The 15,724-nt window shown below is 37.1% G+C and overlaps 1 pseudogene; it reads right to left on the reverse strand.

The window, feature by feature from the left end:
- Positions 1-5,024: 5,024 nt before the first annotated feature.
- The window catches only part of LOC136251123 (FAD-dependent oxidoreductase domain-containing protein 2-like), a 51,399-nt pseudogene continuing 40,699 nt past the window's right edge, over positions 5,025-15,724 (reverse strand).

Here is a 15,724-nt window from a genome sequence, read left to right on the forward strand (position 1 = left end):
GGTCACAACCAGCTGACAATAGCTGCCCAGGCCACCTCACCAACTATGCATTCATAGCTGATAAACAACATAAAAATCCTTACATAGCTCGCTACACACTGCTCTAATACTGTGACTACTTTATTAGAGTGACTGCTCTTAGAGTATCTTGATCTTTATCGCGGTTTTCAGCCCCACTCCAAGAAGAATAATTTCGGCGTGATACCATTCTGAGGGGGGGCTTCATCCCCTTAGCCCCCCCCCCCCCCCCCCCCCCCCCCCCCTTTCCACCGCCTATGGCTGCAATGATGTTAATGCTAATAAATTTTAATATGCACAGCCATTATCAAATTTATTAGCATTGCCATCATTGCAGCCATTTCTTAGCTGTCACTTTCATTTCACACCTTATCTGTGTTAGCTAAAAGATTTATATTTATATTGATCAGTACCCAGCTTCTCTATGCTGTGGACAGTTGTTACTACAAATCCTTCAAAAACTTCTCACGTACACACTGTATCTTTATTATATTATTATTAAAGCTTTACAGTGGCCAGCACTGAAGGTCTGACAGCAACATGTGCTGTAGCCTTTGGATTAACTTAACCTAACAAACTGGAACTGGAGACTTAAAGATTACATGACCTAGCTAACAATAAGGTGAAACAGAAAAGGGCCAAAGTATCTATTGTATCAGAAGCTCTGCGTTGTCATGTAAAAACAGATTACCCATTTCCTTTTTGGCATCAACCAGGCTTTTTGTTTGCTCTTAAGTTTTCAGACACTTCAGATTCTAACTCATTCACCAGCCTGGTCCAGCCATCATCCATCTACAATATGCCGAATGGTTTTCACTGAGTCCTGGGGTTATGGTACCTTTGATGACACTGCTACTAATCTCTTTATTCCATATGTAAAGGAAAAGCTAGGCATGTGTACTCGAGTTGATGTGTACTTAAGTCACATCTATAGCATTAAGGAATCGACCAGAGAGCAACAAGGTAAAGGAAAATGGCAAGAAGTTAGCAACTGTGTTGATTTCCTACATGAATCTAAGAATAAGAAACAGTCCTTTTCATTTAGTAAAAACTGGCATCAATGGAATGCGTATATAGGAGGCAAATACATAGTTACTACTGGTGTGTCAGTTGCTTTCACAAACACAATATGCAAGCATGCAACCATGAAGAAGTAGACACAAGGATGTAAATTCACCTATACAAAATGCACTTGATAATGGTGCCTTGCTTGGTACATACGTTTGATACAGATGTAGTTGTTGTAATCTTTGTTGGTAAGTTGCACAGTTTGCTTGAGAGACAGCCTGCTGCAGATGTATGGCTAGTATTTTGGAACTGGAAGTGGATTTAAATACATTGACATTTTGTAATGCTCTGAGAAAAGATATCTTCTGCACCACCTATTTTTTACTCCATTTTCTGATTGTTATACAACCTCCTCTTTTGGAAAAGGAAAGAAATTAACAGGAGAAGTAAGAAAATCATTTCCTGGCACTTTTCTCTACATGACTTCTCACCCACACACTGCAATGACTATTGGCAGTAACCATTTCAAGCTATAGGAATGTTTCTGTGTTATCAACTTAGAGCCAATTAATGAGGCTTAAAGAGTGTTATTAAAAATGGAATCATTCCACCAACCCAAGCACTTTGTTGCAGCACTGTAAATGAATTACCTATTACCAAGCTGGCATTTGAGTCACCAGCAACATTGCTCATGTAAGCTTACCACATCCAGGCTGGAAACTAACTGGAGATAATAAATGGTCTCCTGTTTGGATAACCCTTCTGTGGCCTCAAAAGCCTGTACAGCTAGAGCTGGCGAAATGTGGGTGTAAGAGTTCATTTTAAATGCATGTACGACTGCATTATTAGAGCAATTTGTAAGATATTTATAAAGATTTCTCAGGCACTGATAAGTGGCCTTCAATTCAAGGTTGATGTAAAAATGCAAGGGCGGTGGAGTAGACAAAGGACTGTAGGGATTAACTTTGACAATGAAAACACAAGTATATACACTGAGAAGTGGTGGATCCAGAGGAGAACACAGGGGGCATGTGCCCCTCCAAAAAATTCCATGCACAAAATCAAGATACTCTAATAAAGCAGTCAGTTAAATACTCTAATAGAACAGTCTAGAATTTTTTTGCAAAAATAGCTGAGCTCATGCCTGTCACTGAACCCTACATGCTGTTCTTGAATGACCACTTAGAAAAGATTTATAAACTACTCTGCATCAAAAATTTTAGTCCTGAAACACGTAAAATATCTATAGCTTACCTCTGCTTTATATTATCTACCTACTTCCCTGGCCATGTTAGCTACATCCCTTATCAAACTCTGTATCCGCCCCTGCTGAGCCAGTATGGATGTCATTTATGATGGTCTGGGGACTTGTCCTCGGAAAAAAATCGAGTTCTGAGACAGTGTTATAGACAATTTCACTAGTAGTTACTTACAAAGATGACAGAGAGAGAAACAACCATTAATGGAACGATGAAAATATTGTACAAATGTAAATTAACAATTGTGGGTGAGTCCTCGGATACATGTGACCACAAGCATGACCTAAAAAGGCCTGTGTGGGCATTCAAAGGTGTAGTCATACAAAAAATAAGTAGTTACATATTAATTAAGTAACTGGATCCAGCCACTCCTTAGATTTTCTTGCCAGAAATATCCTCTTTGAGGATAGGATACTCTGGTGGGCAGCATCATCTAAGCACTTTCTGACAGATGACTTTTTGACTGTAGTAACAGGGTTAGAAAATTTAGAAAAATCCCAGTAGAGGCTGGTTGATAATGACCAAGTGCTGAAATTTCAATGGTCTCATAGCAACTTGAGAAGTATAGTTGATCAAATTCTGCCAATAATTGCGATATTCAATGTTGGATTGTTTCCTATTGTGTGCTGATATTGCATGATGGATAGAGCCTAGGACATGTTAATTTAGCAATAGAAGCACCTTGTGAGTTGTATAAACAACAATGTCTGGCCGATATGGAGTTGGTAGAATGGAGGTTGGAATGGTAGCTTAAAATTGAGATGCTTCATATGCCCAGGTCGACAAACACATTGTAGAGCAGCCAAGTGAAAAAATCGTTCACTTTTTGATAAAAGCACCAAACTTGGTACAACATTTGTTTAATTCATACTATTTCATGCTAGATATGGTACCATTAAAATTACCAATCATATCATGTTCAAAGAACCTGAAAAATAAAATCAATAGAAAATGTATTAAGGAAGCCATATATGTACTTTATATACTGAAACTGCATCTGAATAGACAGGTCATATCCAAAAGCTGTTCAAGGGAGGTGTCCATCCTGGTCATTAAAGAAGCAGAAAGGTTCATGGTATACGAAGCCATATATGTACAATATATTACTATTTCTATTGGATTGTGCCTGTACTTTTAACACTGAAATTTTATTGGCTCCATTAGAAATCGTTAAGGCAATGAAACTTTTGTAGTTCTTTATGATTAACTATCCAATCTTTCAGCCTTCTTGCCAACATAATGTTTGCAAACTCATGATCAGTATCATTATTTTGTCACTGAAAGCTGTTTCAGAGACTCTGCTCTAATTGAAGGGCCAGGTCAGTGGCAAAAGGAGACAAGTGCCATTAGAAAATTTAGGTGACCACATAGTGGGCATCAAACAGAAATTTGGGACATAATTGAATTAGTGCAATATTTGGTAAATAATTTTTTGAGACTGCCATGAATTTCTAAATTTTGTTGTTCACTTATTGACAACATTATTCATATGGCTAAAACATGCCATTCCAATTTTTTAAAATCGAAAAAACTGAAAATGGCACATATCCCCCTTTTCCATTAACCCCTTCAATTCATACAGTTGCTAGCTACTTGAATTCTGCTGTTTTGCACAAAAGAAAGTAAATGTGTTCTGCAATGGGTTCTTAATAGCAATAAGGGACAGCCTGTATAACAATACTTGTGTCTGAAACAGTCATTGCCAAGGCATTCTTTATAAAAGTTGACAGGAAATTTTAAGATGAAAGTGTTCTCACATTGAAATGTGTGATAAAATTTCTAAAGTTGTGAGAAATTTCCCATCACATGTGATAATCCATAACCCTGTAAAGTGAAACTTTTATATTTGAATGGTGTAAGGGGTAGTCTTGAATGAATACTGAAATACCGTCTTCCTGTGTTGATTCATGAATAAATAGGTTGCATGCTTGTGATATCCAATGTATGAATTTACAAGGGTAAGCACTGAGAAAAGAAAACGAATGCAATCCTTTTCCTTATCTAAAGTTTTGATAACCACTGAACACAAGTCATAACATACAGGTGACTGCATATGTCATCAGGGGATAACAACTATTTTCTACAATTACAGCTGCCATATAGGGGGAAACTTTGGTGGGGGACAACTTTGGCAAATAGCAAGCTAAATTGCACTTGGCAAAATAAAACTTTGGTGAATTCAAGCTCAATCTTTAGCTATAAAGATGCTAATCTGAGGTGCTATAAGTAATTGGTTAAATTTTGGCAAATTTGTAGCAAATCACCAAATTCGCCACCAAAGTTTTCCTCTCTATGGTACTCTGATCCTGTCACAACTATAAGATATCATACTGTTATCAACCAAAAGTAAAAGGGTGGGATATAATCCAGGTAAAAAACCTACTAGCAGAAGACTCAGAACAGTTGAACCAAGAGTTCATAATACAAGTAAGGGATCTTATAGAGCACAACTGCGGTCACTGGTTATTGATGAACTGGCGCTGTGTGTAGTTAATCAGTGCATGTAGCCACAAAGAGAAGTGTGCTGCCATAGATTATAGTCTATAACCTATGGTGCTGCATACCATCGTTTGATTTTGAAATTAGTCGCCCCCACGTAATTTGCTCTCTAAGGGTGTGGCTTAAAGAATGACACAGAGCACAACTGCGGTTACCAGTTGTTGACACAAGCTGTAAGTAATTAGCACATGTAGCTGAAGGAAGTGTGCAAAACCACCTGAAAAATTTACAATTGTCACCATGCATTTTATAGCACCCCCACACAAAATGACACATGAAATTACAACATACAGAAGACACATGAATACCAAATAGTTTTCACAACAATAATGTAAGAATTGTACAACAATGACTGTGATGTAACTGCTATGAAAATCTTCTCCAGTGGCCTGCCATGGTGGCAAGTCTCACATGACAGCATGTATATTCATCCAAACACAGTGGGAGTAACGAGTAATAAGTGCAGTCACAAGTTGGTATGACTCCATTTGTAGAATCCAGATGAGTGGGTGTGGCTCCAGTATGTATAAACAGTTAACAAACATTCCTGTTATAAATATGTGCTAGAGTTGCAATATAATAGTATAGTTTACAACAATACATAGTCTCCATTGTATCACTATCAAACGACACTAAGTGGAGGATATTGTTGCATCTCTAGTATGTACACTCCAGGGGCGGATCCAGGAGCTGGCAAGGGGAGGGGCACAAACAAGTTCAGATTCACACCATTAAAAGGGGGAATCAACGACTAGCTGCAATCGGTTGTAGTTGATATACACATAGCCCCAAATAATCACCTCTCAGCAGTGTTTCACTGTTGATTTGTGCCATTTAGGCCATTGCAGAAAGTTGTAAAGTCTTAAAAGGTGCTACAAAAGTAAAACATCTGTACACGATAAATATTTCTAGAGGCACTTAATATGCACGAAGGTACTGGGTGACAAGTTGGAGTTTAATTTCAGGTTAAATATGTAGTAAAAAGAGGTAATATGTCTGCCTTTTAAGCTAAAAAGTATTCATTTCTTGAGTAATAAACTGATACTGGCCTAGCTGGCATTATCTAAGTGATAGCTATAGCTAGTTATTCTTTCTAAAAGGAGGGGGGGGGGGGGCATTTGCCCCAAATGCCCCATCCTGGATCCGCCATTGCACTCCATCAGTACAACCTGTCTTAATGGGCCACCAGTATAGAAATACAACCTCTCTTGAAAAGCCAATTCCAAATTGAGAATTTATACACTGCTACCTGCTTATTGAGTGAAGGTGGCAATAAACAAGTTCCACCATAATTTATGCAGTGATCTGATCTTGTATATTCTGTCAGTGGATGAGATCCACTTGGCCAGGACAAAATGTGACCCAAATGTCCTGGATGATCCATACTCAACCCACTTATGACCCAGTGGCACAATGGAACTGAGTATTTATAGAGAATACAGTTATAATTATTTCTAAGATGTGTGGACACATTACAACATGTGCATACAAGACATGCTACGTACCGTTTTAGCATTTCAAGTCACCACATTATGTATGGACCAGTCAACAATGCTTCATAGTGCCCATCAGTAAACCTGAAGAAAAGTTACAAAAAATAAAAATGCACATAAATACAGTGAAACCTCATTTATAGGGCCAGCTCTGGGACCAAAACAAAATTGGCCTGAATAACAAGGTGGCCTTATTAATGAGATCATAAACTACTGTTTATCTATATTTTGAACCTTCTATAGGTGGCCAATATAATGAGGTGGTCTTATTGAAGAGGTGGACACTAAGTGAGGTTTCACTATACATATGGTTAACAATGGTGAACAATATTAATGGTTAACAATAATATGCTGAAACCTTACTCAGGTCACTTCTTGTGGCAGATTGCTCTGTACACAAAATGACACATTCAGGGATAGTATTTAGATGGATGATAAAGTAACGCACGGCACTGCCAAAGCACAACATCGCACTCGCTTGCACGCACAATTTTGCTCAAAATTTAAAAAATTGATAATTAAGGGGTATGGCAACTGTTTCGCTCGCAAGACTGTGTGGCAGCTGTTCCCCTTCTGTACAAGTGGCCACCAAGACAGGTCCACTGTGGATGAAAGCCAGGCATTAGATATTTGGTATTTCATGTGTTCAAGGCATTCCAGGGCTTCTGGTAGTCTCAAATCTCACCACAGTTTAACTCAGGCAGTGTTGTGGTCACCACTAAACCACTGGAATGCTGTGTTATGTTCATCTTATGTTTGGCTACTATGTAGTAGAACTGAAGGGATACTCTGAAAAATATAATATAATATCCTATGGATAATGACTTCATCACTTTCACTTATAAGGACCGAAAGTGAAATTTTTTACACGTAGGGCTGACAGCCAACTGTCTATGTCTGAAGCAGTGCCTTTGGTGCTCTAACAGATTGGCTGCCCCCTTGCTGCTGGTACTCACTGTCTCATACACTGTTCACACTAAATCCATCTCTATAGCCAGTTAGAACAGCATGCTTCTTACCATTTTAAGGCCGCAAAATGCAGCCACCTCCTTAATAAGCTAGGTCAGAAAATTTTGTCTGTACCTGAATAATGACCAGTTTTCACTGTACTATTAGTGATTAGTGATCATGGAGGATTATTTATTAAGATACTAAGATATATAAATGCTACAACCTCTAAATATAGCAGTAAAAATTTTACCCTGGTCCAATAGAGCAATAACTTTTACGTCACAAAATTACGTTAAAATGTGTAACCGCAACTTCCACGGGGCAAAAAGTGGGGCAAATTCAATGGTGGAGCACCTTCAAGAGGCTGCAACTTGGCTTCTGGTGCTCCATTTGGCATGAAACTTACTCAGGACATAGATGTGAAGTTGGGAAACATGATGAAAAACATCACTTGGGCATCAGGTTGGTTTAAAAGGTAGCTAGTAGCTTTGATAATAATATAAATCAATAATAAATGCTCACAGTGGGCACAGAGACAAACTCTGCCCAATCTTGTTGTCAGGTTGGTTTTACCCAGGTTAAAAGGATAAAATGGCTTCCCACGCAATTATCAGCAATAACTCGCTCAGCACGGATCAAACTAACCTGCACTACTTAAATATCTGTTATACTACTCTCTTCTTTGTTCCTGACAACGTGGTTTCATTTAGAAAGACAGTCTCAACAAACCTAAGGCAAAGTAAACTCGTGCCCCAATGGCATGCATACATTTTCTGCCCCGGGGAAGTGATTATGTAACGACTGTGATGTCAGGTGTTACCACTCTATCTCTAATAATCGTGAGAGACTCTACTGTACAAACCGAGATACAAACACATGTTTTATCATGCCGGTATGCGCTAATCGCTTTTTACAATGAGTTTTACAACACAAATACATGTATAGTTAGACTCACCAATTGTGTCTCAGTAGCACTAAATCCCTTCTACACGAAAAAACAAGCAATGAGACAACAGCCTCTCAAAGATCACAGCCTATTCTGGTGCGCTTATTTAGTAGTAATATAAATTTTAACGGCGTTTATTTACAACAGGACATAATTACGCACCCCTCTATTGTCTCTGTACATACTTGCCATTTCTCTACTATTCTTATTTCATTTCACAAGAGTTCCTATTGATATGGGCAAAGGCGTGGTTTCTCCGCTTGAATCAGTCAATGCGTGAAGTAGATCGAGATACTCTAATAGAGCAGTCAATGACTCTAACAGAACAGTTACATTTCTACAAGTGCTGTATTTTTATATTGTAAAGTCTGTAAGTAGCTAGTGATTTAAACTATATAATCCAGTGCTAAGCAGAAGTTGTAAATATGCTGTAATATTGATTGCTGTGTTACAGCTGTTTTGTGACTGCTCTATTAGAGTATCTTGATGCAGTACAAGATGAAAGGCAAAATGTTACTAAGAGTTTACTAGTTAAAATGGGTGTTAGTTGACTGCAGTTGCATGCCACTAAAATTACAGTTGTATTTTAATATTCTATGTAATCTGGAGTTTCTGTCAAAACCATGGAAACTCACCTATTGTTTTCAACAGTATATGCTTACTCTAACAAAAAGTATTGAAATCCCATCCAAAAACAGCTTGTAGCTATAAAAAAGTGCGCGTCCAAGTAAAGCAGAGTTAACTGCGACAAAAAGTAATGATATCATAATGCGGCCATGTGTGAGGTGTGCAAGTTGTAAAATTAATATTAGCTAATCAGATAATACAATATTATTGTTAAAGTGTTAATGAGAACTATGTGATGCTGCTAGTTTTTAAGTGTGTGAGCATCTTTATAAATGCCACATAAATTTGATTCTCAATAAAGCAATGTGTATAGATTCTCTGATAGCAATAAGTAGTTTGAGTTTGGCCGCCTTTCCTGTGTACGGCAATGCTATGAACAAAGGAAAGGTGGCCAAACTCAAACTATTTATTGCTATCAGAGAATCTATACACATTGCTTTATTGAGAATCAAATTTATGTGGCATTTATGAAGATGCTCACACACTTAAAAACTAGCAGCATCACATAGTTCTCATTAACACTTTAACAATAATATTGTATTATCTGATTAGCTAATATTAATTTTACAACTTGCACACCTCACATTATGATATCATTACTTTTTGTCGCAGTTAACTCTGCTTTACTTGGACGCACACTTTTTTACAGCTACAAGCTGTTTTTGAATGGGTTAGAATTTTACAGTAGCACAATAAACTATAAAATGCATCAGTATAAGTGCACAATAGTTTTTCATTTTATTATTATAACTATCATATGCACCAAAATCAGAAGCTGTTTCCTTGCTTTTTACTAATTTAAAAGAGCCATAGTTTATTTACAGCTAAATTATACTTTTAATGAAAACAAGAAACACAGAAGGTTCTGGATTAACACTAGATACAACGAGGTATGTTACAAGCTGTTTATGGCAACAATTGGACAGCCTAAAAGTTGCCAAAATTGGTAACTTTCAGCAACCCAAAGTTGCCAATATTGGCAACTTCAGGCCACCCAAAGTTGCCAATATTGGCAACTTTCGGCAACTTCAGGCCACCCAAAGTTGCCAATATTGGAACTTCAGGCCACCCAAAGTTGCCAACTTCGGCAACCCAAAGTTGCCAATATCAGGCCGCCCAAAGTTGACTATATTGGCAACTTCAGGCCGCCCAAAGTTGACTATATTGGCAACTTCAGGCAACCCAAAATTGCCAATATTGGCAACTTTTGTGTTTCTTTGAGCAACCACAAATGACGCCCAAAAGTATCCAAACTTGGCAATAAATGTACTTTCTTTTATAAAAGATGATAGAGAATTTGATTGTGGGATTCGGTTATCCACAATTGGTAATTTTGTGTGACAAATTCTTAGAATTGCCAAAAATGGCAATTTTATAAAAGCGTGTGCAGTAGCTGCTGTTTTTGGCAATTATAACAACAGTCTAAAAGTTGCCAGTTTTGGAAACTTTGACACTTACAGTTTACCGGTATTAAGCATGAAAGTGAACATTACAGTGTTAAAGTTCACAAAGCTGCTAACTTAACTAGAGGTTCCTCAAGAGGCTTTCACACCGTTGGCCAACCGTAAATGTAAGAGGACCGTTAAAAAACGTATTAGATATGGACAACAATTATAATTCTGTTTGGAAAATGTACATCAACTGTAGTTGTAAATAATATTTCTGTTGAGTCTTAAAGATACGTAAATTGTAGAACAGTGCATTGCAGCAGTAATCACCATATACATCGTAAGGTTTAGATATACATTGAGCCAGCAGGCATAAACTACAATAATTATAATGCAGAATAGGGTATTCTAAATTTGTGTTATGTATATTTTGCTGCCAAATTTGGCAATATTGAGTCAAACCTTTCACCATCTTTTTGGTGAACTAGATCACAAAATCTGCTAATCCAGTTGCCAATTAAATCCAAGTTCTCAATTTTCTTAGTTAAAATTGAGTTGTATTGTTGGAATGCAGAATGGATAGGTACAAGCACAGTTTGTGGATGTTCAAGCTACCAAATTTGGACTATAGTTTTCAGTTTTGGGGCAACTTTTGGCTTGCTTCCAAAAGTAGCCTAAAGTGGAAACTCTCGAAAATTGCCGAAACTGGCAATTTGTAAGCAATACAATAGTTTTGCAACTTTTACAAGTTGCCAAATGTGGAAACTTTTATTTGCAAGAAATTGCCAAAAGTGGTAATTTTAGTATGCATGAACAGTCCAATAGTGGGCATCAATTTTTGCCATTTTTGCAAACTAGATCCCACAATTGATTTATTCATTGGTCTTCATAAAAAAGAGTACATTTATTGCCAGAATTGGTAGTTTTGAGCACCATCTTAAACTGCCAAATTTGGAAACCATCAGCAGTTTCAGACTTGGAAACTTTTTGATGGTTTCCAAAAGTTGCCAAAGTTATATATAGAAACTTAGTTACCAAAACTTGCAAATTCTTAGCAGTCCTATAGCTTTGCATTACACTGCTTTATAAAGTTGCCAAAGTGGTAACTTTTGTTTGCAAGAAGTAGCCAAAATTGGCAATTTTTAGGCTGTCCAATAATTTTCAAAATTGGCCTTGTAACATACCTGATACAACATGTCATTATCTAAAACCTTACACAATAGCAAACAGGTCCCTTACCATTGGAGTAATACTGCTTACAACATGGTGGTACATTACTGCCATGAGTGAGGACGTACTGTAGTAAAAAGTGTGGCTTTATTAAGGCATGAAAAATAGAGGGGTGTAGCACTCACCTGGAAGCAAACTTCAGTTGGAAAGCAACGCAGATCAAGATCAAACACTGACTCAATGAACCTCCTCAATGGAATAATGTGACCTCGGCGAGCAGTCCTATAGAACAAGAATCAATACCAGTTTTACTAACACATTTTTACATGTCACCAGAACTTCATTTCTACGTGATACATAACATACAAAGAGCACTATATCCATTAACAATTCAAATACAATGTTTTAATGTTTATATTCTGTTTCACTCAGTCTTATTATCCAATTATACATACAAAATACTTGTACTCTTACAAGTATACAAAATTTTACATTTGAGTATAATTATACAGATTATGAAGCAATGAAAGAAGAGAGGTTATCTACTTTTAAATTATTTGTAGGTATGAATGTCTAGCATATATAGGTCATGAGATATGACATTTTGAAGGTTTGTAGTTTTCCCATTCATTGTCTATGTCTACATGAGGGGTAATAGGTTCACAATACCCTTCTGGGAAATCACATACATAATGTATGAGAATTCAAAAAAATGTTACCTATAATACTCTATAGAGATTATTTTTAACATTCACGCCTACAATGTAAAATGATGCAAGATTATGAATTTGTGGCTTTCCCACACATTATCTATAATGTGATTGCGGCAACTGTTGCCCCTTCACATAGATGATATATAGGAAAACCACATATTCATACCTACATATAATGTAAAATTCAGGTTGCTAGGGGCAACAGTTATTATGCACATGTATTATTATGAAAATTGTATATTCTGTGATTGCGTGTACCCTGACCATCAGTTACTCAGTCACAAAGTGACCATTCTGCTTTGTTTTCAGTGATTTCAATCTGTTATACACTAACAGCACTACAAATGAAGAACAGGACGAGTGAAGTGCATCTGCAATCCAGTTGCTACAGAAATTACGACTGAATGCACATACCCTGACTGGCAATTACTGAATAGCAAAGTGATCATTTCACTTCAGTTTCAGCTATACTCCACCTAATATACAGCATTACAAACAAGTAATGTCTCAGCAATCAGTCCAGTCACACTATGGAAATTATAACACTGAAGCCATATCACAATACTGCGAATCAACATCTACAAGGTAGCAGAGAAAGAAATGGGACACAAAGGAGGACAAAGGTAAGGCATGCATGCATTGGGCAAAACGGCACATCTTGGGTTGAAGCAATGTTTGACAGTAAACACATCAAGCCTGTACCCTTAACCATAGCCAAGTTACCTTTGGCTGGAGGCATCAGTTAGTCAGTTAGTAGAAAATAATAATTTTAGAAACTTGTTGGAAGGGTTTGGGTTGCTCCTAATCAATACTGCCAAGTTGCTGAAAAATGAAGCTGGTTTTAGAGCGATATTTTTGACCAGAAAAGAACATTTGATTTGGTGTAAGTCACCAATTATCAGCAGGTAACAATATCAGCACTTGTAAATCACACAGACTACGGAGTATATGAAGTTACATTGTATTGGAAACCAGTATGGTTTTGCGTCTAACCTGAATATTTCTTGAACAGCTGGCCTCATCTTCATAAAACTTCTGTGAAACAAGAGTTATCTATGGACTGTATGTATATCCCCCCAAAATTACACAATGAACCAACAAGGCACCAGAGAGTTACTCACAAATTCACAAAGTCTGCCAATAATTGGCCATGGTCAATCACTGAAGTAGAGTGCTAATAATACATTTCTCATGCTGATAATTGGCGCATGATACATTTTGAGATTTCACTTATAACATGACAATCACTCATGTGAGATATTTAATATTAAGTCCGCTACATGACTAAGACTGCTCTATTGAATAGTTCAAACTGGAAGTTCATACATCATTCCAGTGAGGAAGTACGATCACTAGATGAAATGATGCCCACAATTGGTGACTTACACTATGACAATCCTGATGGGATTTTAATTTGACAACTTTCTTTGATTTTCCAAATTAAATTCCTTACCAATTAATCCATGTGGCATCTACTTTCTTTATTACGTTGTTTACATGTTATGACACAAATGTCTTCAGTAATTATACTAGCGTTGAAACCGGGTCGGGTCACCCGGGTCAGACCCGCTTTAAAAATTATCCGGGTCTGACCCGGATTGGATCATGTGTGAAGCAAATTGTTTAGTTGGACTGTACGGAAGTGTATAAATGCGTCATAATCAAGTCCTGATGCAACTCAGCTTCTTTCTTGAGCCATGCCCACTTATCGGATGACTGCATATAACCATATGTGCAGCCACGCCCATTTATCGGTGATATTAAAGTCTACAGGTATACATGAAACCATACTCATAGCTGCTTGCTAGCTTATGTGGAGCTACACCCACTAATAGTACTGTATAGTAGGGATCATGAAGGTTTGGGCTACACTGGCAACCTACTTGAAAGTCCACCCTTACTGTTACGTAGTGCAGTAGTGTTACCCAAAGCCATTGAACTACTTCTCAACAAAGACTTCCCTCAAAGAATTACAGTAGGTTTGACCATAAGCATCAGTCAGATAGTCAGTATAACCATCAGTTGGTTAGGCATTCACCAAGATTATCTTTGCAAATTTTAGGAACTGACCAAAGCTGATTTGGGATATTTTAAGGAGTGAATTTACTCAACCAAAACTATAACCAAGCACGCCGTGTACATAGTACAAGTTTACAGATGATATAATACATTTATTGGGAAATCTGTCATCTGGTGATCTGTGTAATTAAACAGTAGTACAGTAGTTGAGGCAAAGCAAATGTACAAGAAAGTTGTCCTCATAAATTTAGCATAAAATTAGTGTGTACGCTATAGTACGTTCACGTTAAGCTGAACCCTCAAAAACATTTAATAACTCATGGATGTAATTACACATGATCTTGAAATTTGGCTCATTTGTAGTACTGCTTGACCCGCTAAAAATATTTCAAAATCTTTTGTTCAATTGTTTGACATAATATTTACGGCCAGTCAAAATTTTCAAATACATTTCCTATGGGGAAGCCATATAAATGTGATGTCCATTACAGCCCTTTGCCAAACTTGCAAGGGAGCCAAACCACACGTGTCTGTTGTTGACACCTTTGCTGTTATCAATAATCATCTGGTTGGCTGAAATGTTAACTCCGCTGAGAAAAAAATCTACTTTCAATTTTTAGCTATTTTTCAGGATTCAGCTCAACGTGAACATACTATAGGAGGGGACAAAAGCATCAGTGTGGAAGTACTCCATAACTTGTAAGGAAAATGGTATCACACGAAACAATTTCTATGGAAGTACTAACAGGGATATAATAATGATAGAGAGAGTGCTGTATTTGGCTAGCTACATCAGGTACTAATTATTTAAAGGGGAGATTGTGTACAGAATTAGGTAAAACTATTGCATTACTACATGAATTACCTTTCAGGAAGCATGATAAGGAAATATAGTCATTACTCTCATGCATGGGTATATTAATCATGCTTCTAAATACTGCCAATGGTAAATTTAAGGGACTACATCAGTGACAAAATATCCTCCTGTAACTAATGTACTGATATTGATATGTACATACACAGAACCCAGATACACTGTAATTTCAATACATATATATACACGTGGATGTGAAACATCACAGGAATGAGTTTAGTTGCATTACAACATTGGTACTAAACAATGAAACTATTGTAATAAATTCTTCAACACAACAGGTTTAGGGAAAGCTGCCTGTGTGTCATCTCTAAATACATACGTATGTAGGTGGAAGAACTCAAAACTAAGGGCGCCCTTTCAATGAGAATACAGTTTTATGGCAAAATATAATTTTGCGAAAATGGCCAGTTTTCACTCAACGGGTCACATATGTTACCGGCTGAGTGAAAAACTGGCCATTTTTGCACATTCCTCAAATTCCATTTTATTGCATCTGTGTAATCTATATATAGTAACAAAGGAGTGGACAGCTAAAGTTTCAGCTTTTATGATGAATGGTCTTGGAGTTATAGCCCTTGACAATTGGAACAGTGATAAACTTGATTTGTACAACATGGGAAATAAGTTACAGGTGCTTAGATAATCGACCATAACTTATGATTGAAACAAGCTACAAAGATGGAACTTGGTTCAATCTGTGCACCATGAACTAGCAAATTAATCAAGGTATAGTGCTTTCCTTGTACTCCTCCATGT

The sequence above is a fragment of the Dysidea avara genome, chromosome 3 (assembly GCF_963678975.1).
Source record: "Dysidea avara chromosome 3, odDysAvar1.4, whole genome shotgun sequence".
In the NCBI taxonomy this organism is placed as follows: Eukaryota; Metazoa; Porifera; class Demospongiae; order Dictyoceratida; family Dysideidae; genus Dysidea; species Dysidea avara.